Here is a 24036-nt window from a genome sequence, read left to right on the forward strand (position 1 = left end):
TCCGACAATAATTTTTATCATTGACAAAGATTGCCGCATGCCACTAGACAAGGCCTGGAGAGAGAAATTGGTAACATACAGAAAAATGTAGGGCGCGGACACTTGGTAGCGTCGGCGTATGTCTCTAAATGGAGCTATCACAATGGCTGTCCTTTCCTTGGGCGGGCCCCGTGGCTCAGCGGTGAAGTGCGCGCGCTACGATGCTGGCCGCCAGGTTTCGGATCGCCGGCGCGCACCGACGCACCGCTTCTCCGGCCACGCTGAGGCCGCGTCCCACGTACAGCAACTAGAAGGATGTGCAACTAGGACGTACAGCTATCTACTGGGGCTTTGGGGGAAATAAATAAATAAACAAACAAACAAATAAATAAGTAAATAAATAAATAAATAAATAAATAAGTAAATAAATAAATAAATAAAAAAAAAGGTAAGTAAGTAAGTAAGTAAGTAAGTAAAAAATGTCAAAACAGAAAAAAACAATTACTGTCCTTACTTTGTATTCAGAGAGCTAGAGCGAGGAGGGGGGAGGGAACGGAGCAGGAGGAAAGAAGGGAGGCTGGCAGGGACGGAGGCAGGCAGGCAGCACAATCGAGTTTCTCTTTCCACAAAAGGCGTCCGGCGGAAAACTCACAGGAGGAGGGCTTTCGGGCTGCAAAGCCCAAAGCACACCTCCGCGGCGATGGGCCCAAAACGCTCAGAGATTCAGGGTCACCACTCAACTGACGGCTGTCCTCATTTGGGCCCCTGACTTAGGACCTCTCCCTCCCACCCAACTTGGGAGCAAAGAGGAAAGCAAATCTGCTTCCCCCCCCCCCCCCCCCCGGTTCCATAGGACGCCCTTCTTCTAGTCAGCCCGCCTCCAGCTTTTCCACACGCCAAACACCTCTCGTCGGGATGGGCCTTCCTTTTTTTGCCACCATCCGGCTTTCCCACTCCTCTGCCAAATGCAAGTGGTGGAGGTGGAGGTGGAGGTGGAGGCCCACCGACCCTCTTGCTTGTTGGGAAGTGGTTCTCGTTCTCCTATGTGGGTGATCTTGATCTACACAGACGTTATTAGCTTGGGGAACGGGTAAGAGCACTCAGATGAATGTCTGTGCCCAGTGTCGATAACGAACTAGCTGTCTCCGTCTCCGTCTGTCTGTCTCTTCCCTTTATGTGTGTATGTGATAAAGGTAGGGAGACCCACCGACAAGCCGACTACCTGCAGACCGACCCACCTACCTAATTTTCATCACTCTGAAAATTGAGGTCACGTCCTGTAAAATCAAGCCTTTAAAAAGTGCACCAGCCGGTGGGCCTTGGGAGTCTATTCACACAGTTGGCACAGCCGTCACCAATATGTATTTATTTCCAGGACATTCGCATCACCTCAAAATTAACAACGCCCCCTCCCCCCCCCCCCCCCACACACACCCCGGGGAAAGACCAATCAGATTAACGGCAGGGTGCTTTTTTCAACAGGCAGGCCCGAGTCATCCCTTTAGAATGTTTCCGAGTCCCGTTCCGTTCTCGGACGCAGCACTTTCGGCCCTCAAGGAAGCAGACGGTGGGGGTGGAGGTGAAGGTGGACTGGGGGGCGTGTGTGGCATGTCCGTCCTTCTGCCACTGCAGAAATTATTTCGAAAGGAGGGAGGGACGGTTGGTGTAGGTGGACCGTACTGGGTGACGGTGGTTTGGGAGCTTTCCCTAGAATGAGGAGAGAGCAGTCTTCCCTGTGAAGTCAGGGAGCCGGAATAGGTTGCCCCCACATCGACCCGCTCTGGCACATGGGTTCTTTGGAATTCGAGGCCCTGGCCTTGAGAAACAGCGGGCGCGAGAAGGGCACGGGACCTCTCCCTTGTCGTCCTGACCTGAAATCGGGAGATGAAGCTCCCACGGGAAAGGTGCCCTCCCTGAACCAGGAGGACGCTTGTCAGCCCAGACGCTAGCCCGGAGGACTCTGTTTCAAACAAAACCTTGACTCCTCCCATCTCTTGATTGACCTTCCCACAGGTGGCTGGCCTCGGAAGCCTAGAGCCGCTTTCCTTTCTCCTGTCATTTCGCTACAACTGGATTGTCCGTGGTGTGACGTGCTCTAGGAGCTGGAATTCAGTCAGAGCCGCCACTTCGAGTGACTTCCGCTTTAGGCTTCTCCCCGAGTGACGTGCCCTTGCACGCGTTCCTAATCTCTCTGTCGTTCTCTTCTGGATCTGTCTTTTTGTTACCGGGCCGGGGTGGGCTCAGCCAAGGACTCAGAAGGGGGATAGCGGCGGGAACATCGTTTCTCCTCCCCTATGCCTGCTGAACGCAGGCTTACACACCGGAAACTCCCCCACCCTCACCCCTCAGTGGGATGCTGTACATCCTTCGGGTCACACACAGTCTGCATGCGTGGGCACCGACAGAAAGATTTGGCAACAGCCTTAGCTGCTCTGCGCTGGTTCCAAGTGCCGCCCCGCCTCCCCCCCACGGCGCGCCCTGCCCCCCCCCACCACCACCACCACCACCAAGAGAGAGAAGTGAAGTGACTCCGGGAGAAAGCCGATTCAGAAATTACACATAATTCAGCTGGTACTTGCTGTGAAAGGGGGACAGGGTATGCTTTGAAACGCTGAAATTCTCCCTGCCTTTCCTTGACGGGAATGACAGCGCCTACAACCTGCTGTCATTGGCGAGTTTTAGTCACCTCGAGAGGAAGGACCGATTTCAAATGGCTGAACCCTGGTGGGTCACGGTGCAGGTGACGTGACCCTCTCTGACAGACGCAGGCGATCCCCTGCTCCGGGTCAAGGAGAGAGGGTGTTTATTGTTCTGTTCTTTAAAATGGTGCTTCAAGATGGACAGCACTTACAACCTAGCCTTTTCACCCTTCATAATCGTACGGCAGTGGCACGAGGTACGTTCACATCCTCCTCGTCGAGTTCACTGTTCCAGGGTTATTTGATTTTTAAAGTCAAATCTCGGGATCACGACTTGGAGTCACCGTTCGCCCACTGAGAGAGAGCCCCTCCCCCCCCCCCCCGTTCACTCGGAGGTGCTGTCGGTGGGGGTTCCTTCATGTTTGTCCATCATCCTTCCTCTTCTTAAGGGTGAGGAGGCGATGCGTGAAATCGCCAGTGGGTATGCGGCACGAGACTGAGGACTTCCCGCGGGAAGCAGGTGGGAGAGGGAGGACAGACCGATCCAGCGGACTTGAAGACGAATGATCAAAACCTGCACCTAGAGCAGAGCGTCGCCAGTTAGGAGTTTGCTTGCTGGGCCCGTAACCCAGGGTGGATGAGTCAAACCATCCCCTGCCAGGCCTCTCCCGGCCCTCGGGACTCCAAGCCCGCGTTTGTCCCGTGAACTCCGACACACCGAGATTATCTGTTTGGTGTCCCCCTTTGATTCGGCTCCCCATCCCGCCCCCGCCCCGTGCCACGCGCCACGCAGTGAGGAAGACGTAAACCGGGACGTCAGTCCCCACAGCCCTGATTCTCAAGTGGTTTAGCGGGTTAGGGAAAGCGGGGGCGGGGGGGGTGCTCTTTCTGTCCCAGAGGAGTCGCGCTTCTCAGACATCCATGCTCCCTCCCTCTCTCCCTGCAGTTTGGAAGCTGCAGCCTAAGGGTGGGGGAGTTGAAGAGAGCCATTCAGTGGAGAGACGCCCGAGGCGAAGTGAAAGGCTCCGACTTGACCGCAGAGCTTTCTGCATTTCAATGAAACCATTCCGTGAGGCCCATTGGAGTGAATGGGCCTGACCTCCCTTCCCCCCCCCCCCTGGCTGGCGAGTCCCACCCACTTGGCAACGGAAGGCTAGGGGTTTCATCCTCCGTGGTGAACCCGGGCCCCTCGTCCGAAGGAAAATCCCGCATGGGCGTGGGTACAGCCGAGTTGGTATCTCGGGCAAAGCCGTCAGGGTGGCGAGATGATGGTGGATGAGAGGAGACTTGTTCCGGGGCCGCCCTCCCCTGTGGGTGCGAGTGGGGCTGGGGGCGGGACCCGGACCGTGGGAGAGTGCAGGACGGGAGCAGCTGCCCGCCTGCCCGCCTTCGGGCTGAGAGCAGCACACAGGGCACGCTGGCTCCCGCAACTTCATTTGTTCTGGGAACCTTCTGTGGTTACCCGTGAGGCGCCAGTTGCTCTGAGGAACAAAGCTCAACTCCTCTCTCTGCTTCTTTCCCAAGAGGCCTGAGTCTCAGCGACTACAGATTCTTCTGATTGCTCGCTAAATGGACCCACGCGCACCCTCCCGTCCTGCCGGACCGGACCCTTCTACAAAAATCTCCACTTGGGGAGTTTTCTCGCCTCACCCAGAGCAGACACACCACCCCCACCCCCACCCCCACCACCCCTCTCCCTCCTTGCCGCTCCCCCGCCTCAATAGCTAACACACACGAAACAAAACTCCAGCTGGTCAGGGCCGGCCCCGTGGCTTAGCGGTTATGTGCGCGCGCTCCGCTGCTGGCGGCCCCGGTTCGGATCCCGGGCGCGCGCCGACGCACCGCTTCTCCGGCCACGCTGAGGCCGTGTCCCATGTCGGGGGAAGAGGGAGAATCTCCCTCTGCCCTTTCCCTTAAGGTTCTTATGGCTGGCCAAATAATCGACGAGACAGGTTAGCAGGAGAAAATAATACCAAGTTTAAGAACATGTATACATGGGAGAAACTCAGAAATGAGCAACTCGTCCCTCTGTCTAAGCTGCTTGCCTAAGTATTGCAGCTAAAGGCGAGGAGCGTGTTGGGGGTGGGTAGTGGCCTGGGACTTCAGAGGGCAGGAGGACCATTCTTTTCGGGGTCACAGCTGTAGAGAATGTGGTCAGGGAGAGTTAGAGTTTTGGATAAAAGGGGCTTGGTGCCCCTCCCATTGTAACATCTATTTTACATGATCATTACAGCCATCATGATAGAAGATCTGTTCCAGGAAGGAGCCACCATGTCGAATTCTTTAGGCAGTTAGTGGGGGAGGTCAAATGTCCCTCAGAGAAAACAATCAAGGTAAAGAGATATATTTCAGGGTGGCCAAATCTTGATCTCCCACAGTCCCGCCTCTGAAACTAAAAGTTTCACAGTCCTTTGAAACTTACAGAAGTTTCATAGTCCAGAAGCTGAGTTGGTAGATTGTTTCATCTCACTGAACACGTTTCTTAGTCCTGATAATAGGTCGGTTTCAATTAAGTTCATTTCAGAAGGTGGTGATGCAGGTGGGCTCTCGAGGTGACGCCTATATTGTGGAAGCAAGCAATCAAGTATTTAATAGAAGCATTTCTATGGAAACAAAAGAGAAACAAGGTTAATGGTTGGAGCCGATTGGAAACGTGTTTTGAGTTCGGAGGACAGCCAGTGAAGAAGCATTTCAGATGTCAGCGTCCAAGTATCTTTTGCAGTTTAAAATGTCTCTGATGGTGTCGTCAGGTCATCTCTTAAGTTTATATCAAGTCCAGTCCATCGGCTTCAGTTTGTAAGTCTTCAGGAAAAAGGGCAGGTTTAGTTTTCAGCGATTTCCAATGAAAATGATGGAAAAAAAAATCAAAAACGTTAGTTTGGACATCTGTCGCCAGATGTTTCAGGAGACTAGAAGAAATCAGGATCCAGTCCAGTCAACAGATATAAGACAAAAACCTCAAAAGACAACAAAACTAGGATCTAATATCCGCAAATTTATACTGAAATAGTTTTTACCGAAATATAATTTTTCTCTCTAAAATCACCCTCATTTTTATTAAGATAGCAAAATTAAAACTAGTTTGCAAAATAAGTCTAGTTCCAATAGAGTTGGCCCAATTATTTACATAAGTACAGCAAGAATAGCAGTTGATCACATAGGCTCTTTTAAATCTGCTTTGCTGGAACTTTTGATAAGGAATCTCACATTGAACTTTAAAGGTCTCTCGAGGCCAGGAAAGCAAAGCCAAGGATTTTGTCATCAGACTTTGTCTGCAATACCCATAGATTTGGGTGAATTCCTCTCTTCTGAGGTTCCCCCCAAATATTTCGAGGTTCCTTGTACCTGCCAGATAAGTGACATTCTTGACTTATCCTGGTAAGTGCTGCTTGGAACATAAGGTACCAGGCCAATATTTCCATGTGGCTTTATTCCATAAAGTCAAATCTTCATTCCTCAGAAGCTGCAGGGTGATATCGCAAATATGATGTTCCAGTTACAACCTTGGTAACATAACCAGTGTTTCCAATTGTGTCCTGTGATAAGGAGAACAGATTCTTATTGAACTTATGCAAGTAACTATATTGCCATGAAAACAACAATACTCACTCACTAAGAGTTTCCAAATTTGAGGGATCAGATAGAGAGAAAAAGATAAATATTTCAATTTTACTGACAAAAATATCATTTACCAAATTGCTATAAATCATAGCTAGCTCAGGAGAAAAGAGAAAAAGTTTTCCTTAAATCTGAAAAAACAAAACATTGAAAATTCAGCAACACTTCAAAATGAAAAATCATAGAAATTATAATTATCCTTATCAGTTGATTCAGTCCTGTGTAATCCATTCTTGATCCCAACCTTTTTTGTTAGCAGCTTCATGAAGTCGGTTTCTCCATCAGATTTCTGTAATTTCTTACCACGTTCATTTTCGTGATCAGAAAGTTTGTCAGAAACCTGTATTCCAGTGTAAATATCAGAGTCCTTTCCATGAATTTTTCTGAAGTTGAAAACATATTTTGCAAAAGCATTAGAGCAAAGAAATAAGTCTGTAAACAACAAGACCTCAAAAATGGCAATTTGACAAAGAAATTTGGTTAATTTTGTGACATACAACACTTTAAAATAATAATAACCAGAATTATGACTGATAATCAGGACAGATCAGCATTTCAGTAACGTTATACAATTTTAAAACACCTATATGAATAACATTTACCCACATAATAGCACCTGAGCAGGCTTATCGTCACTTGTCTGACAATGCTTTCCATGTAATTTAACATACTGAATAAGCCTAATAAGTTTAGTATCTTCCTCCTTATAGGAAGAGAGCAAATGTCTTTGAGAAGTTCCAGGGCCCTTTGAAAATTCTCAAAGTAAAAAAAAAAAAAAAGGTAAAGAGATATATTTCAGGGTGGCCAAATCTTGATCTCCCACACCCACATAGAGCAACTGGAGGGATGTGCAACTGTGACATACAGCCATCTACTGGGGCTCTGGGAAAAAGAAGAGGAGGATTGGCAATATAGATGTTAGCTCAGAGCCGGTCTTCCTCAGCAAAGAGAGGAGGATTAGCGTGGATGTTAGCTCAGGGCTGATCTTCCTCACACGCACACACACACCGCACACACACACGCACGCACACACACACACACACACACACACACACACACAAATCCAGCCGGTCTCCTTCTACCTCATCCACTTGAGAAGAGTCGCTCTCCTCTAAAGACCTTATCCTCAATGACTTACTGCTGCCTCCCTTTCCCTGGCACAATTCTCTCCCTGGATGTGCCCCATCTTAGACTCGCACAGCACTTGCAGGTCCAGTTCCTTCCCCAGGTTTGGGAAGTTCTCAGCAATCATTTCTTTGAAGAAGCTCTCTGCTCCTTTCTCCCTGTCTTCTCCTCCCTCTGGGAGATTATAAGCCTTATGTTACTTTTCCTAATCGAGCTGGATATTTCTCAAAGAATTTCGTGGTTTTTTAAAAATCTTAGTTCTCTCTCCTCCTCTACCTGGAGCATTTCTAGGCTTCTATCGTAGACCTCACTAATTCTCTCCTCCATAGGGTCTGCTCTTTTTTTTTTTTTTTTAATGCCTTTAACCTTATTTTTTAATCTCACTATTTGTGTCCTTCATATCTAGAGTTTCTGTTTGGGTTTTCTATTAGAGCTCCAATCTCTTTGTTGAAGTATTCCTTCTGTTCGTTAATTTTATTCTTGAGCTCCTCGAACTGTCCTTCTGTCTGAGTTTTTATGTAACTCGTTTGAGTTTCTCTATGACAGTTGTTTTCTCTGTGTGTGTGTGTGTGTGTGTGTGTGTGTGTGTGTGTGTGTTGTGTGAGGAGAAGATCGGCACTGAGCTGACATTCATGCCAATCCTCCTCTTTTTTTTTGTTCTGAGGAAGACCGGCCCTGAGCTGACATCTGTTTGCCAATCCTCCTCCTTTTTCCCCCCCTTTTTCTCCCCAAATCCCCAGGACGCAGTTGTGGTGTCATAGTTGCACACCCTTCTAGTTGCTGTATGTGGGGACGCCGCCTCAGCATGGCTGGACAGGCGATGCGTCGGTACGCGCCCGGACCCGAACCCGGGCCGCCGGTAAGCGGAGCGCATGCACTTCACCGCTAAGCCACGGGGCCGCCCCCTAGGGCAGCTGTCTTGAGTTCTCTGTCAGATGGGTCATCGTCTGTGACTTCGGGTTTGGTTTCTGGAGAGTTGTCATTTTCCTTCTGTTCTGCTGTGTTACTGTACTGTCGATCTTCATGCTGTTTGATGAATGGATCCTCTGCTGGGGCACATTTGTGGTAGTCACGGCCTTCTCTTATTTGGGTCAGGCTTCAGTTACTTTGGTTCTGATTGCCCGGGTCTTGTGTTCCTCCACTGGCTCTCCGTGGGCTCACACACTGCTGTCCCCGTGCACCACCTGCACTGCTGTTCCCTGGTTGGTCTTGGGGTGCCGGTTGCACTGCCTGCCAGGGGTGCTGGGTTCACAGGTGTGCCGTCACTGGTGGGAGCCCAGGGACCCAGGGACTCATATGCGGCCCCCCCGGCTGGTGAAGCGGGGTTGGGTCACCGCTTCTGCTGTGGCTTCTAATGCTTCTGGCACAGACTCCACCTGCCACGGCGGGGGCGGGGGTGACAGGGGGCTGTTTTTTTCTGTTCCTGCCCCATCTGCTCACAGTTGTGCCGGTCGGGGCCACTCCAAGTTCATGCGGGCAGGACTGCCACCGCTCGGTGGGTGCTCTCACAGGCCAGGCATCTGCCACTCCGTGAGTGTTTGCACGCAGGCTGGGGCTGCCCCTGCCTCCACTCACAGTCACGCTGGCTGCAGCTTGAGGACCCATGTCCTGCATCGTCGCCACCCGTCAGGAGGAAGGGGGCCGCTTCCCTAGTTCCAGGGCTTCCCGAGGGTCCGGTCCACCCACCTTCAGATAGTATAGCTGTGTGGGGGATCAGACTGGGCCAACCCCAAATGTGTCTCTTTGGCTTGATTGTTTTTAAGAACAAAAGACTCTGAAAGGAACTCTGACCTCCCCCCAACTGCCTAAAAGAATTTAAAATAGAAGGGGCTATTCCAGGGATGGACTAATGCCATCACATAACTTTAATGTCATGTAAAACATGTGTCTCAGCTCACCTTGTCTGTAGTTGGCCCATTTACGTTTCCAACGCCGTGTAAATTGCCTTCCTCCTCTTTGAAATCCCAAACCACTACCCCCAAGGTCCTCCTCTGTCATAAAAAGCTAAAGCTGAAGATAATATTTAAACTGGCAGCTCGGCCGTGTTGGTGAGTTGTTCCCTTTTCCTGAGTCTCTCCCGTGTATACACGTTCTAAAGCTTTGTTTGATTTTCTCCTGTTACTCCATCTCGTGTCGATTTAATTTGTAGCCCAGCCAGAAGGACCTAAAGACGGTAGAGGGTTTGCCTTCCTCCCCTACAGCCGCATGGATCTCTCAGCATCTTGTTGTGCTGTGTAGGGAATCCCTGTGTCGGTCAGTAGACGTCTGTTTGGTTGTACCTTAGAGGGGAGAGGCGAAGGGAACAACTCATGCCACCATGATGCTGACGTCACTCTGATAAACTTTTAGCAGGAGTTACATTTTATGGCATGTGTACTTATTTTGTGTGTGTGTGTGTGTGTGTGTGTGTGTGAGGAAGATCAGCCCTGAGCTAACATCCATGCTTGTCTTCCTCTTTTTTTTTTTTTTTTTTTTTTTTTTTTTACTGAGGAAGACCGGCTCTGAGCTAACATCTAGTGCCAATCCTCCTCCTTTTTTTTTCACCCAAAGCCCCAGTAGATAGTTGTCTGTCACAGCTGCACATCCTTCTAGTTGCTGTATGTGGGACGTGGCCTCAGCGTGGCCGGAGAAGCGGTGCGTCGGTGCGCGCCCGGGATCCGAACCCGGGCCGCCAGCAGCGGAGCGCGCGCACTTAACCGCTAAGCCACGGGGCCGGCCCTGGCATGTGTACTTAAAACAACTTCCAAGATCTCTTTGGTAGCTTGAAACCTGGATGTTTGGCTACGTGAAATTAAGGGATAAAACATTAATTGAAGGGCCAGCCCCGCGGCTTAGCGGTTAAGTGCGCGCGCTCCGCTGCTGGCGGCCCGGGTTCGGATCCCGGGATCGCACCGACGCACCGCTTCTCCGGCCACGCTGAGGCCGGGTCCCACATACAGCAACTAGGAGGATGTGCAGCTATGACAGACAGCTAGCTACTGGGGCGTTGGGGGAAAAATAAATAAGTAAAATCTTTAAAAAAAAACATTAATTGAATAGCTAGATCGTTTCCAAATAGGATAAAATATTAGACCTTAACGACTAAATATAGGTTTATCCACTGTTGGCTTCTGAGGACAGAGAAACTAAAAGATGTTTGGGACTATTAATAAACATGTCTTGTGCTTTATGAAGAGTATGCTATGAAATGACATGTTTCTAAAAATTATAAAGTGTTCATAGGATTTGCCAAGCCACAAAATGCTAACGGACAAAACAGTTCACAGTTGCTTACCTCTTAGTTCTCACTAAAAATTAAGGTTTCTAGGCGTTATAAATTCTTTAATGAAGCCATCAATCAATCGATCAATCAATTAATTAAATTATCTGGGACATCGGCCCTGAGCTAACATCTATTGCCCATCTTCCTCCTTTTTTCCTTTTATTTTTTTCCTCCCCAGAGCCGCAGTAGATCGTTGTATGTCATAGTTGTACGTCCTTCCAGTTGCTCTATGTGAGATGCCGCCTCAGCGTGGCTTGATGAGCTGTGCGTAGGCCCGAGCCCAAGATCTGAACCGGTGGACCCCCGGCAGCTGAGGCGGAGCACGCAAACTTAACCGCTACGCCACTGGGCCGGCCTCTAAAAGTTCTAACTAATATATGTGACTGAAGCTACTAACAATTAATAAGGGAAACGTCTTTGTCTTCATGGAAAGGAAGATGGATGTTTTCAGTGAAGACGGTATAAAAAATAGCCATTCTTGTTTCTTTAAAAAGCCTGTGAAAAGTGTGTGGGGAAAAAACAACTCTGAGGAAAAAGTTTTGTGTGTGGTCAAGTTGGTTAAGATGGAGATGGATTTGATTCGGTAACTGAGTTTTAGTATCAGAAGTAAGCTGGTGCAAAATTAGAATTTGGTTTCCTCTTTCTTAAAAGCATAGTCTTCTCTAACTTCCAGTCTGCTCTTGTTAAGGAAATTGTATCAGGTTTTGCTTTACCTTTGAGTGAATCTACACCAAGGACAGGAATTCTATGTTTAGTCAAAATACTTTCCTAGGCTCAAAAAGGAAGAGGCCTCTGTATGCAGAGGACTAAGGTTTTGGCTTTTTACCCGTTTTACTCTCTCTGTTTGCCTTTTCAAATGTTTTTTTAATCTTTAATTTTCTTTTTTTGGCGGGGGGGCGGGGTAGGCCCTGAGCTGACATCTGTTGCCAATCTTCCTCTTTTTATTTTTTTTCTCCCCAAAGCCCTGCCACATATATTCTAGTTGTAAGTCCTTCTAGTTCTTCTGTGTGAGCCCACCACCGCAGCGTGACTACTGACTGAGAAGCGGCGTGGTTCCACGCCTGGGAACGGAACCTGAGCTGCCTGCCGAAGTGGAGCGCACCAAACTTTAACCCCTAGGCCATCAGAGCTGGCCCGATATTTTTTTGATTTCTCCATTGATCCAATAGCTGTTCAGTAGCCCGTTGTTTAGTTTCCATGTTTGTGACGCGTACTGAGGCCCTGAGCTAACATCTATTACCAACCTTCCTCCTTTTTTCCTCTCTTTTTTTCTCCCCGGAGCCCCAGTAGATAGTTGTATGTATGTCATAGTTATACCTCCTTTTAGTTGCTCTATGTGGGACACTGCCTCAGCGTGGCTTGATGATCGCTGAGTAGGTCTGTCTGTGCCCAGGATCCAAACGGGTGAACCCTGGGCCGCTGAAGCAGAGTGTGTGAACATCACCGCTACGACACCTGGCCGGCCCCTCTGTTTGCCTTTCATAATCTTCTTTTCCTTTCTTTTTTGAGGGAAATAAGTGCACTGTTAAAAAAAAAAAATTTAATGGCAGAAGATCTACAAATATTTTTTTGTACTTTCATGGAACGGTTCAACGTCAACATTTACCTCATTTCACACACACACACACACACACACACACACACACACACACACACACACACGCACGCACTCTCAGCGTGGCCTTGTACGGATGTACTGGAACTTGATTTCTTGAGTGGATGGCTGTGAAGTCTCTGCCTCCTACCCCCTACCATTTTTGTGGGTTTGCTTGTTTGTCGTGATGGTAAGGACTGCTGAAATCAGTATTCTTATCCCCACTCACTCATGCATTTGCACCCATGCTCCCCACCCCTGTGTGTTGTCTTTGGACCTTTTTTTGTGGCCCGTGCAGAGACACATTTTGTCTTTTAAACTTTGCTGTGGTCAAGTGTATCAGTCATTTCCTCAGTGGCCTCTGGGATTTGTCTGTCCGCCTTAGAAAGACCTTGTGGCCTGGAAGTGACAGGGTACAAACAATTCCTCCGTTCTTCCTCTGTCATTGTTGTCGTCCTCTGACGAGGCCTGCGTGGTTTCGGTTTGACAGTCCCCGCCCGCCACGTTTTCCGAAGCCCTCCCGGGAGCCAGGGAAGCACTCAGGCCACTCCGGGAAGCAGGTGCCGGCAGCCCCAGCCCCCCTGCTGGTGTCTCCGAGGGAATTTTCCACGTCTGCATCAGCCAGCCGGCCCGGCCCGGCCCAGGCCCGGCCCGGGAGTGGTGTGGGGAGTCTGTCTCCTTCCCAGCAACTGCCCCTCCCCCTCAGCTTTCCAAGTCCTCCTTCTGCGCCCGGGGTTGTGCCGTGCCGGCTGGGACCTCCGAGGTGGACGCCCGGGGGCCTCGCGGGACGCCCTCCCGGCCGCCCCAGGGTGAGAGTCATGATCCGAGGTGGGCCAGGACACGATCGGGGCGGTGGGCGGAGGCTGTGCACTCTCGCGGGCCCGCGCTCCGGATCCCTCCCTCCCTCCCTCCCGGGGACGTTTGTGCTGATTGTCCGGTGCCATCTAGCGGCCGCTTTTATATAGTTTCTGTGCTCCGGAGCTCCGGCGACATAGGCAAGGGAGGGGACTGTTGAAGGACAGGTTGACGCAAGTAATCCATAACCAATCTATAAATCAGAATTGGGGTGAGTTTATTATGAGAATTTGAGGACCACATAGCCCAGGGCCTTCCTTCCCCAAGGAAGGAAGGGCGCCAAAGAAGTGGGGTGTACCGCGTGGTTATATACCGTCAGAGTGTCTATCGCACAGGATTGGAATGTCCCTTTTACAGCACTCACGAGATTGCCCGGCCTGCCTGCCGGGCCTGCCTACCCGGCACAGCGATTCACACAGCAATTGATGAACACTGCGGAGAGCAGGTCTGTGGTCCCCAGCTGGGTGGTCACAGCGGGTCAGCAATCAATCCTTAGCCTAGAGAGAGAGAGGCTTACCCTCCAGGAAATGCTGATGTGGGGGAAGTTACTTTAGCTTAAGGGCATTTATTCTTGTCTTTGTGGCCTAGTAAATGCCTAAAGCAGATAGACAATCTATGCTCAAAGGCCACATCTGGCCCTTTTGGAAAAACAAGGTCAGGCTGAATTCGTTTTACACCAAATGGCTTCCTCATATACTCCAGGATATCCTATTGCTTGCCATTTATTTATCAGACATCTGTGTGGTTTCCCATCCGGGGCTGTGATGAACAGAGCTGCTGAGAACATTCGTGTCCAGGATTTTTCGTGAATGAACATGAAAGTTCTCGGGCCGCTCGGGCGTGGTGTCCTCCAGAGCACCCTTGAGCTTGATGCCTGCCTCCCTAGAAGGACTCACAGGGCTCCACGAAGCTGACTTCCTGGAGCTCCACCTGAGACCGCACGGCCCGAGCCCCCCCCACCCCCCCCACGCCCCCCCCCCGACCCCACGCCAGAAATCACACTGGGGCCCTCAACCACCCAAGGCCCCAGCTAAACAAAGACACTCTTAGGAGGCAGGACGTTCCGAGGGCTTAGAGGTTGCAATTTTCTGTCGTCGTTTTTTTCTTGTCGTTGTTGCTGGTGAGTCTTGGAAACCCCCACGCTGTTTTCCGCAGTGGCCATGCCACTTTACATCACCACCAGGGAGGCGTGAGTGAGTGACTCGGCCTGTCCGTCCGCGACCTCGCTAGCAGTTTGATACTGTTCTCGTATTTTGCCGAAGGCATTCTGACAAATGTGTCCCGAGGATATCTCACTCCGATTCTCATTTGCATCTCCAGGAAACGGCTCACATCTTTTCACGTGCAGATTTGTAAATTCATCGGTTATCTCCTCCTCTCCATGTGAGATGCCTGCTCTGTCTTTCTGTTTATTGTGTATTTGGATTTTTTTTTTTCCCAAGATACTGCTACTGCATTTTGAGGGTTCTTTACAAATTCCAATCAGAGGTGTGGTTTGCACAGATTTTCTGCCCCCAGACTCTGTCCTTGGTCGTTTCGTCCTCTTAAGAGGGTGTTTCACAGAACCTAGGAGTTTAATTTTGATGATTTCCAATGTCTCCATTTCTTTTTATGGATCACGCTTCTGAGGTCAAGTCTTAAAATCTCTTTGCTGGCCCTGTACCCCCAATTCTTTCTCTTAGAATTCTTCCTCCTACAGCATGTTCTAGTTTTACTTCTTACATGGAAGTTGTTACTCCTGAGGTCCCGGTTGCCGTCACGAATGAAGCTCAACTCCCCTCTCTGCCTATTTCTCAAAAGGCCTGAGGCTGGACTACTGCTACAGATTCTTCTGATTTCGTGCTAAATGGACCCACCCGCACCCTCCCGTCCTGCCAGACCGGACCCTTGCACAAAAATCTCCACTTGAAGAGTGTTTTCACCTTAACCAGGACATAAACACCACCCGTGTCCCCACCACCACAAGCCCCCGCCCCTCCCCCGGCTCCCTCCCAACCCGTATAGCTAACACCCATGAAACAAAAATCTCCTGCTACCTCATCCACTTGAGAAGAGTCAGTCTCCTCTAAAGACCTTATCCTCGATGACTTACTGCTGCCTCCCTTTCCCTGGCACAATTCTCTCCCTGGATGTGCCCCATCTTAGACTCGCACAGCTCCACCGCTCGGGGGAGCTGGAGACGATATCCAAATTGGCTCAGACGGTAGCCTCCTCGTTTCAAAATGACCTACGCGTGACATCGGCCGTAAACGTGGTCCAGAAATCAGTGACTTTCGTGTGCCTCCGGTGAAATCCGGAGACCCTGGCATCTGGAACACATCTTCTCCACGTCCTTCAAACCTTTGCTCTCCCTCTTTACCCCTGATAGCCCGCCCGATGGTTCACGGGGAAATGAGATCCCGTCTGGCAAGAGCCGAGTCGTCTCCCCACCACGTGCGAAAAGAAAAGGCACGGGCCCACCCCCGCCCATCTTATCCTTCTTCACCCACACCATCGTGTCATAAAAATGAGTGCCCCAGAAAAACGTGTCCCTCCTCCTGTCAAAAGCTGAAACCTCGGGTCAAACACTGAGACGGAAAGGACGCTGGGGTATTGTTTTGAGCTACACACAGACGCTTTTAAAGAGGATGACAACAACAAACGAGCAAAACCTTACCCCCATCAGGGAGCAGGTGCAAGAATGGAGTGCTGACTGACCCTCCTTCTTTGCTTCCTGGAAGCAGGAGGTCGGTCAACCAACCAACCAACCACCCTCCCCCCCCCACACACACCCCGAGGAAGATGTCCTCTCTATCCCAGGAGGAGAGTGACGTTCTTATCTTATTGGCAAGGTCGGGAAGTTGAGGATGAGAGAATTCTGTACAAACGGACCTCTCGTTAACGATGTTTACTCTTCCAATCCACGAGCATGGAATATCTTTCCATCTCTTTCTTCTTCGATTTCTCTCAGTAACGTCTTATAGTTTTCAGCGTATAGGTCTTTCACCTCCTCGGTAAAGTCTGTTCCTTGCTATTTTCTTCTTTGTGCGGTGATTGTAAATGGGAGTGTATTCTCAACTTCACTTTCCACTAGTTTGTCGTTAGTGTGTCGAAATGTAACTGATTTCTGTCTGTTGATTTGTATCTTGCAACTCGACTGTATTTGTTGATTATTTCCAGGAGGTTTTCGGTGGATTCCTGAGGGTTTTCTATATAGAGAATCGTGTCACCCGCCAATAGTGAGAGTTTCACTTCTGCCTGTCCGACTTGGATCCCTTTTATTTCCTTTTCTTGCCTCATCGATCTGGCTCAGACTTCCAGGAGTATGCCGAATAAGAGTGGTGAGAGCTGGCATCCTTGTCTTGTTCACGTTCTCAGAGGAATGGCTTTCAGTTTTTCTCCGTTGAGTATGAGGTTGGGCTGTGGGTTTGCCATGTGTGGCCTTCATTCTGTTGAGGTACTTTCCTTCCATGCCCATTTTCTCGAGAGTTTCTATCATAAATGGATGTTGGATCTTGTCCAATGCTTCCTCTGCCTCTATTGAGATGGTCACGTGGTTTTTATTCCTCATTTTGTTAACGTGGTGTGTTCACCTTGATTGATTTGTGGACGTGGAACCATCCCCACATGCCTGGAATAAATCCCGCTGGGTCGTGGTGGATGATCCTTGGGATGTGTTGTATTCGAGTCGTTAATATTTCCCTGAGGATTTTTGCATCGATGTTCATCAGTGATATTGGCCTGTATTTTTCTTGTTCTATGCTGTCCTTGTCCGGTTCGGATGTCAGAGTAATATTGGCCTCGTAGAATGAGTTAGGAAGCTTCCCCTCCTCTTTAATTTTTTGGAAGAATTTGAGAAGGGCAGATATTGAGTCTTATTTGGATGTTTGGTAGAACTCACCAGGGGAGCTGTCTTGCTCTGGACTTTTCTTTTCTGAGAGGTTTTTGATTACCGTTTCAATCTCTTTACTTGTGATTGGTCTATTCAGATTCTCTCTTCTTCTTCTTCTTCTTCTTCTTCTTCTTCTTCTTCTTCTTCTTCTTCTTCTTCTTCGTCTTCTTCGTCTTCTCCTCCTCCTCCTCCTCCTCCTCCTCCTCCTCCTCCTCCTCCTCCTTCTTCTGGAGGAAGATTGGCCCTGCGATAACATCTGTTGCCAATCTTCCTCTTTTTTCTCCCCAAAGCCCCACTACATAGCTCTGTATCATAGTTGTAGAGTTGTAGCTCTTCTATGTGGGACGCCACCTCAGCATGGCTTCATGAGCGGTGAGTAGGTCCACACCCAGGATCCGAACCAGGGAACCTGGGCCACCACAGCGGAATGGGTGAACTTAACCGCTACGTCACCGGGCGGGCCCTCTCTCTTTCTTCTTGATTCAGTTTTGGGAGGTCGCAGGATTCTAAGAACTTATCCATTTCTTCTAGGTTATCATCCTGTCTGTGGGCGTATAGCTTTTCATAACAGTCTCTTATAATCCTTTGCATTCCTGTGGTGTCTGTTGTAACTTCTCTTCTTTCCTTTCTGATTTTATCTATTTCAGTCTTCTCTCTTTTTTTCTCAGTGATTCTGGCTGAGGGTTTGCCCATTTTGTTTATCTTCTCAAAGAACTGGATCTTAGTTTCCTTTCTATTTTATGTATGTATTTTTTTAGTCTCTATTTCATTAATGTCTGCTGTGATTTTTATTATTTCCTTCCTTCTACTGACTTTGGGCTTTGTTTGGTCTTTTTCTAGTTCCTTTAGGTATAGGGCAAGCTTGTTTATTTGAGATTTTTCTTGTTTGTTGAGGTAGGCCTGTTTTTCTATTCATTTCCCTCTTAGCGCTGCTTTTGCTGCAGCCCATAAGTTTTGGTATGTTGTGTTTTCATTTTGATTTGTCTCTAGGTATATTTTTTTAACTCTAGTGAGGGATTACTATTTTTTTTGGGGGGGGGCCTGGGAAACATTTGCCCTGAGCTAACATCTGTTGCTCATCTTCCTCTTTTTATTTACTTCCTCCCCAAAGCCCTGATACATAGTTGTCTATTCTAGTTGTAAGTCCTTCTAGTTCTTCTACGAGAGCCACCACCACGGCATGACTACTGACCAAGGAGTGGCGTGGTTCCACGCCTGGGAACCGAACCTGGGTTGCCGAAGTGGAGTGCACCAAACTGTAACCCCTAGGCCGTCATGGCTGGCCCAACGTTTTCTGATTTCTCCTGTGATTTCCTCATTGATCCAACAGTTGTTCAGTAGCCCGTTGTTTAGTTTCCACATGTTTGTGACACATATTGAGGCCCTGAGCTAACATCTATTAACAATCTTCCTCCTATTTTCCTTTCTTTTCTCCCCAAAGCCCCAGTAGATAGTTGTATGTCATACTTGTCCATTCTTCTAGTGACTCTATGTGGGATGCCACCTCAGCACGGCTTTAAGAGTGGTGTGTGTGTCTGAGCCCGGGATCCGAACCAGTGAACCCTGGGCCACTGAGGTGGAGCATGCGAACTTAACTGCTACGTCACTGGGCGGTCCCCTAAAAGTTCTAATTAATGTATGTGATTAGGGGGCCGGCCCTGTGGCGTAGCGGTTAAGTGCTCCCGCTCCGCTGCTGGCGGCCCGGGTTCAGATCCCGGGCGCACACCGACGCACGGCTTGTCAGGCCATGCTGTGGCGGCATCCCACATAAAGTGGAGGAAGATGGGCACGGATGTTAGCTCAGGGCCAGTCTTCCTCAGCAAAAAGAGGAGGATTGGCATGGATGTTAGCTCAGGGCTGATCTTCCTCACACACACACAAAAATATGTATATGTGACTAAAGCTACTAAAAATTAATAAGGGAAACACCTTCATATTCAAGGAAAAGGAAGAAGGGTGTTTTCAGTAAAGACGGTATAAAAAGTAAAGTTTTTTTAAAAAATAACTTTATTTATTTTTCCCCCAAAGCCCCAGTGGATAGTTGTATGTCATAGCTGCACGTCCTTCTAGTTGCCGTACGTGGGATGCGGCCCCAGCATGGCCGGAGAAGCGGTGCGTCGGTGCGCGCCCGGGATCCGAACCCGGGCCGCCAGTAGCGGAGCGCGCACACTTAACCGCTAAGCCACGAGGCCCGCCCGGTCAAGGGTCTTTTGTGTGTTTGCTTGCTTGCCTGTGGATGTTCAGTCGCCCTACTCCCATTTGATGGAGAGGCCATCTTTTTACTCCCGTGGGTTGCTTTTGCATGATGGCCAAAATTCAGTTTTGGCAGGTTTGGCCGGTTCTGTGAAACAATTAATGTTATTATTTTTAACCGGCAAAAGATCTACAACTTTCTTCGTGAAACAATTAATGTTATTATTTTTAACCGGCAAAAGATCTACAACTTTCTTCGTGAAACAATTAATGTTATTATTTTTAACCGGCAAAAGATCTACACCTTTCTTCGTTTTCTAGTTTCAGGGAACAGTTCAACAGGTATCTCATCTCAAACACACGCACGTGCAGACGCACACACACACACTCGCAGCGTGGCCTTGTACGGACGTACTGGAACCTGATCTGTTGAGCGGATGGCTGTGAAGTCTCTTCCCCCACCCCCCACCACTTTCTGTGGGTCTGCTCGCTTGTCACGACGGTAAGGACCGCTGACATCGATGTTCTGGTCGCCACTGGTGCATTTGCACCCACGCTCCCCAGCCCCGCGCGCTGTCTCGGGACTGTGTCGCGGCCCGCGCGGAGGGAGACACGTTCGTGTCTCTTCAACCTCCGTGCGGTCAGGCGTCGCCGTCGTTTCCCCGGCGGCCTCTGGGCTTTGCCTGCCCGCCTTGGGAAGCCGTCGCGGGTTGGAAGTGACGGGATGCGGACAGTTGCTCCGTCGTTCCCCTGTCGTCGTCGTCCTCTGACGACTCGCCCGGTTTCGTTTTGGCGGTGCCCCGCCCGCCGCGTTTCCCTGAGTCCTCCCGGGAGCCCGGGAAGCGCCCGGGAAGCGCCCGGGGCCACCCCGGGAAGCCAGCCGGTGCCGGCAGTCCCGGCGCCCCTGCTGGCGTCTCTGAGGGAATGTTCCCCGTCCCCTCACGGGCGAGCGCCCGAAACACACACGTTTTCCGAGTCCCTCTCCGGCGGCCGGGGTCGCGCCGTGCCGGCTGGGAGCCCCGAGGCGGATGCCCCCTGGCCGCGCCGGGCCGGGAGATGGGACCCGGGGTGGGTCGGGACGGGGTCGGGCCGCCAGGCGGCCCGGCTGCGCGCCCCGGCCGGCCAGGGATCCGGATCCGTCCCGCTGACGTTCGCGCCGGTTGTCCGGTGCCACCTGGCGGCCGCTTTTATATCGTTTCTGTCCTCCGGAGCTCCGGCGACCTCGGCAAGGGAGGTGACTTGGCCGCGGTGACCGAGGCGGAGTTCCGGGAGGCCGGTGGCAGTGGCGGGATCGGTCCCGGTCGTGCCGGGGCGCGGGCGCGTCGTCCGCCGGGCGGAGATTGGACGTGCAGGAGAGTGTGGGGAGGTGGCTGTCGCCGCGCTCCTCGAGGCCGGCGGGTGTGCGGGGCCGCCCGGACGGGTCGACCAGCAGACGCCGGTGCCACTGCGACCCTCGGGGACCGACCGGGGCCGGCGAGGTGGGGGGGGAGTTCCCGAGCCCGGCTGGCGTCCCCCGTGCGGCCCGGGTCGTCGGGCCCTCCGTGTCACCGGTTTCTTGCTCGCGCCCCGCTCCGGAGGTCGGGGACCGGCCCGGGCCTTGCGGGGAGGCCCGTGGAGGGCGAGACGGCGGCGGCTCGGCCGCGGGCACGGGTGGCTCCGGGTCGTCGGACTCGACTTTTCTCACCGCGTTTTCCGAGTCCCGCTCTGGCGGTGGGGACCGACCGGCCCGGGCCGTCCGTGGTGGCGGCCCGGTCGTCGGAGGCGACTCCGAGGGATGTTTTTCAAGTCCCACTCCGGAGGAGAGCGCGGACCGGCCCCCGCCCTCGAGGGTGGGCCGGGGAGAGGGCGTCCCCGTCCCGGACACGTGACCGCGTGGGTCCGGGTCGTCGCACTGGATTTCTATCGCCAAGTTTTCCGAAAGCCTCTGGGTCCGGAGGTGGGGACCGGCTCGAGAGGCAGGTGGAGCCCCGGGTGGGGTAGGGGGGCACGTGGACGGACGCCGGCCTGCCCGGGTGGGGCCCGGTCGCCTGGGGCGCCTCTGAGGAATCTTTTTTTTCCCCAAGTCCTGCCCCGGAGAGGAGGATGGACCGGCCGCCTGCCCTCGAGGGCGAGACGGCGAGGGTGTACCCGGCCGGGCGCGGGTCCCGCGTGCCCCCGCGCCCCCTCTGCCGCCGCACTTCCGGGGTCGACCAGATGGTCGCGGGGGCTCCGGGGCTGGTGGCGATGGGGTGGTGCCGGGGGCCTGGTGACCGGGCCCGTGATCCAAGGGGTGCCGCCGTGATCCGTGGGTGGGCCCCGTCGCCTGGTGCGGCCATTCTTTCGCCCGAAATGGTCGTTTTTCGCTGCCAGATAGGTGCTGACACGCTGTCTCCGGACGTTTGTCGCCTGGGAGTCGTTGGGCCTCTGGACGCGCGTGGCGGGGCTCCGGGCTGTGACCGTGGGGTGGAGGCCCGGTTCTGCCCCTGCCACTTGAGCCCGCCCGCCTGGGCTGGGCCTGCGCGCCGGCTCCTGTGCGTCCCAGGTGTCCCGATCCGCGGTGCCGCCTCCGGTCTCCAGCACCCGAGGGCGGCGGGGGAGGTGGCGCGGGTCCTCTACCCGGTGCGCTCCCCGCCGCAGGCAACCCCGGTGCGGTCGCGACTACCCCACGCCTCGGGCTCCCGCGCCACCGCGTGTCAGGCGTTCACCTCCTGGGGTCGTGGCCCGCTGCTGCACGACTCGGGGGTGGGGGGGAAGCGGTGAGGCTGAGGCAGTCTCTCCCTCGGTGACTGCCGCTGTTCTTGTCGTTGTCTCCGTGAGGCGTGTCGCGCCGCGGTGATCGATGTTGTGATGTCGCGCTCTCCTGGGCCGGGCCTAAGCCGTGCCAGGCGAGGGACGGGCGTTTGTGTCAAACGGGCCCGCTCTTCTCGCTCTGCCCACGGGCCCCTCGCCTCTCCTCCCCGCCCGTCGGTGGTGTGTGGAAGGCAGGGGTGCGGAACCCGGCCCGACCTCGCTCTCCCGCCCTCTGCCTTGTGGCGTCGGTGGGGCCGAGGTCTTTGTGACGCAGTGGACACTCCGTGTGGCCTCTCGGCCGCGTCTGGCGAGTGGGCCTCCCCGAGGTGGGGTGGGCCGTGCCGCCGCCGCACCACACGCTCCCCCGGGTGTGTGGGTGTGTGTCGCCCGGTCCTTGGTGGTGCCCCTGGAGCGCTCCAGGTCGTCCGTCAGGTGCCTGAGGCCGAGCGGTGGTGTCGTTTCCCGTTTCCAGCGACCCCTTCGTGTCACCGCTACGACGGTGTGTCTGAGGCGAGACGGGGGTCCAGTCGGTAGGGGAGGCATGCCCGTTTCCCCTCGCGGGGGCGGGTGCCTCGTCGTCCCACCGGCCTGCCGCGTGGAGACTGACTGGCTGGGTGCACGCCGTGTGTCCTCCGTCGCTGGGGCTGGCACGCGGGTGCGTTGAGCGATCTCGGCGGGCCGAGCCAGCGGCATGGCGCTGGCTGTCTTTCGAGGGGTGCCGGTTAGCTGGCACCTCCTTTGGGCTCTCTGCTTCTTTGTCGGTTTCACCTGACGGAAGCTCTGAGTTCCAGGCGTCGCGGGTGCCCCGTAAAGCTTCGATGAGCCCCGTGATGTCAGACGAGAGGAGGAGCCCGTGGAAGCGCGGGCTCGTGGCCCTGACCGCGAACGCTCGGATTTGCCCCATGCTTACCCATACCGCAGACCCCCGCATAGCCCCGGCACCCAGGAGTGCAGTGCCCTCGCGGTCCCGACGGGGGACGATGGGTGGGTGCGACGCGCCCTCGGCGAGAAAGCCTTCTCTAGCGATCCGAGAGGGTGCCTTTGGGGTTCCCGGATCCCCCAGCTGCTGCCCCTCCTTCTCCGCGCGTGGTAGCCGGTGGTGTGACCACCGTTTGCGTGTGGGCAGAGCCGCCCTTTGCCTACCGCGGCCGGCGCCTCCCCTCACCGAGTCGGGGGAGGGTCCCGCCCGGCCCGGCCGGCGTCCGGCGTCCGGCGCGGGGCCGCGCGTGCTCGTGGGCGTGCGCGCGGCCCGCCCGCCGCGTGCCCGGGGTGTGGGGCAAGAGCCCCGTCCGGGCGCCGCCCGCTCTCCCGCGGGGAGCGGCTAGCTCTCCGCCCGCTCCCGTGACGAGCCGCAGCCGGTGGTGGTGTGCGGGCACGGTCCGGGGTACCGCGCCCCGGGCGTGTGTTCCCTCGGGGGCGCGAGCCCCGGAGCGGGCCAGGCGGATGGACGGGGTGGGCGGAAGGGACGGCTCCCGCGGTGGGGGCGTCTCGCAGAGGCCCCGGCGGTGGGGCCGAGCCGAGGGAGGCGCAAGGGTGGCCGAGGCCGGCCGGCGTCACGGGCGTCACGGGACCGCCTCTGAGTGTCTGTGGCGGTGGGATCCCGTGCCTGTTTTCCTGGTGGCCCGTCCGCGCCCGAGGCCTTCCCCGGGCCGCCTCCCTGCGTGCCCGCTGCCCTTCCTCGCGGTCCCTGGCGTGCGCGCGCCGTCCTCCCCGTGCGCGCCGACCTCCCCCTGCCCGGACAGGTGCCCGACCGCAATGGCCACCGCCTGGGACCCGAACGGGCCTCGCCGCGCGGGTGTCGCCTCCGGCTACCAGGGCCGGTGGTGTCCCCGGGTGAGGTGCTCTCGGTCCCGACGGGGGGGTTTGGCCGTGCCGGGTCATCGGCCGGCGGGGGATGTCGTCGCGTGTGCGGGAGAGTGTTGGCCGTGGTGGTGGCCGGGCCGGGCACCCCCGCGAGAGGTGCCGGGGTTTCCCCGAGGCCCGTCGATGTCCCGGGTGCCGCGGGACCGCTCCTCGTGCTGGAGGACCCTGGCGGTGAGATCCCGTGTGTACCCCGGCCGTCGACTCGCCCCCGGAGGTTCTTTTTTCCCGTCTCCTTCTTCGACCTCCCGAGCGCCTCTCGCGGCTGTGC

This window comes from Diceros bicornis, chromosome 32 (assembly GCF_020826845.1).
Source record: "Diceros bicornis minor isolate mBicDic1 chromosome 32, mDicBic1.mat.cur, whole genome shotgun sequence".
NCBI lineage: Eukaryota > Metazoa > Chordata > Mammalia > Perissodactyla > Rhinocerotidae > Diceros > Diceros bicornis.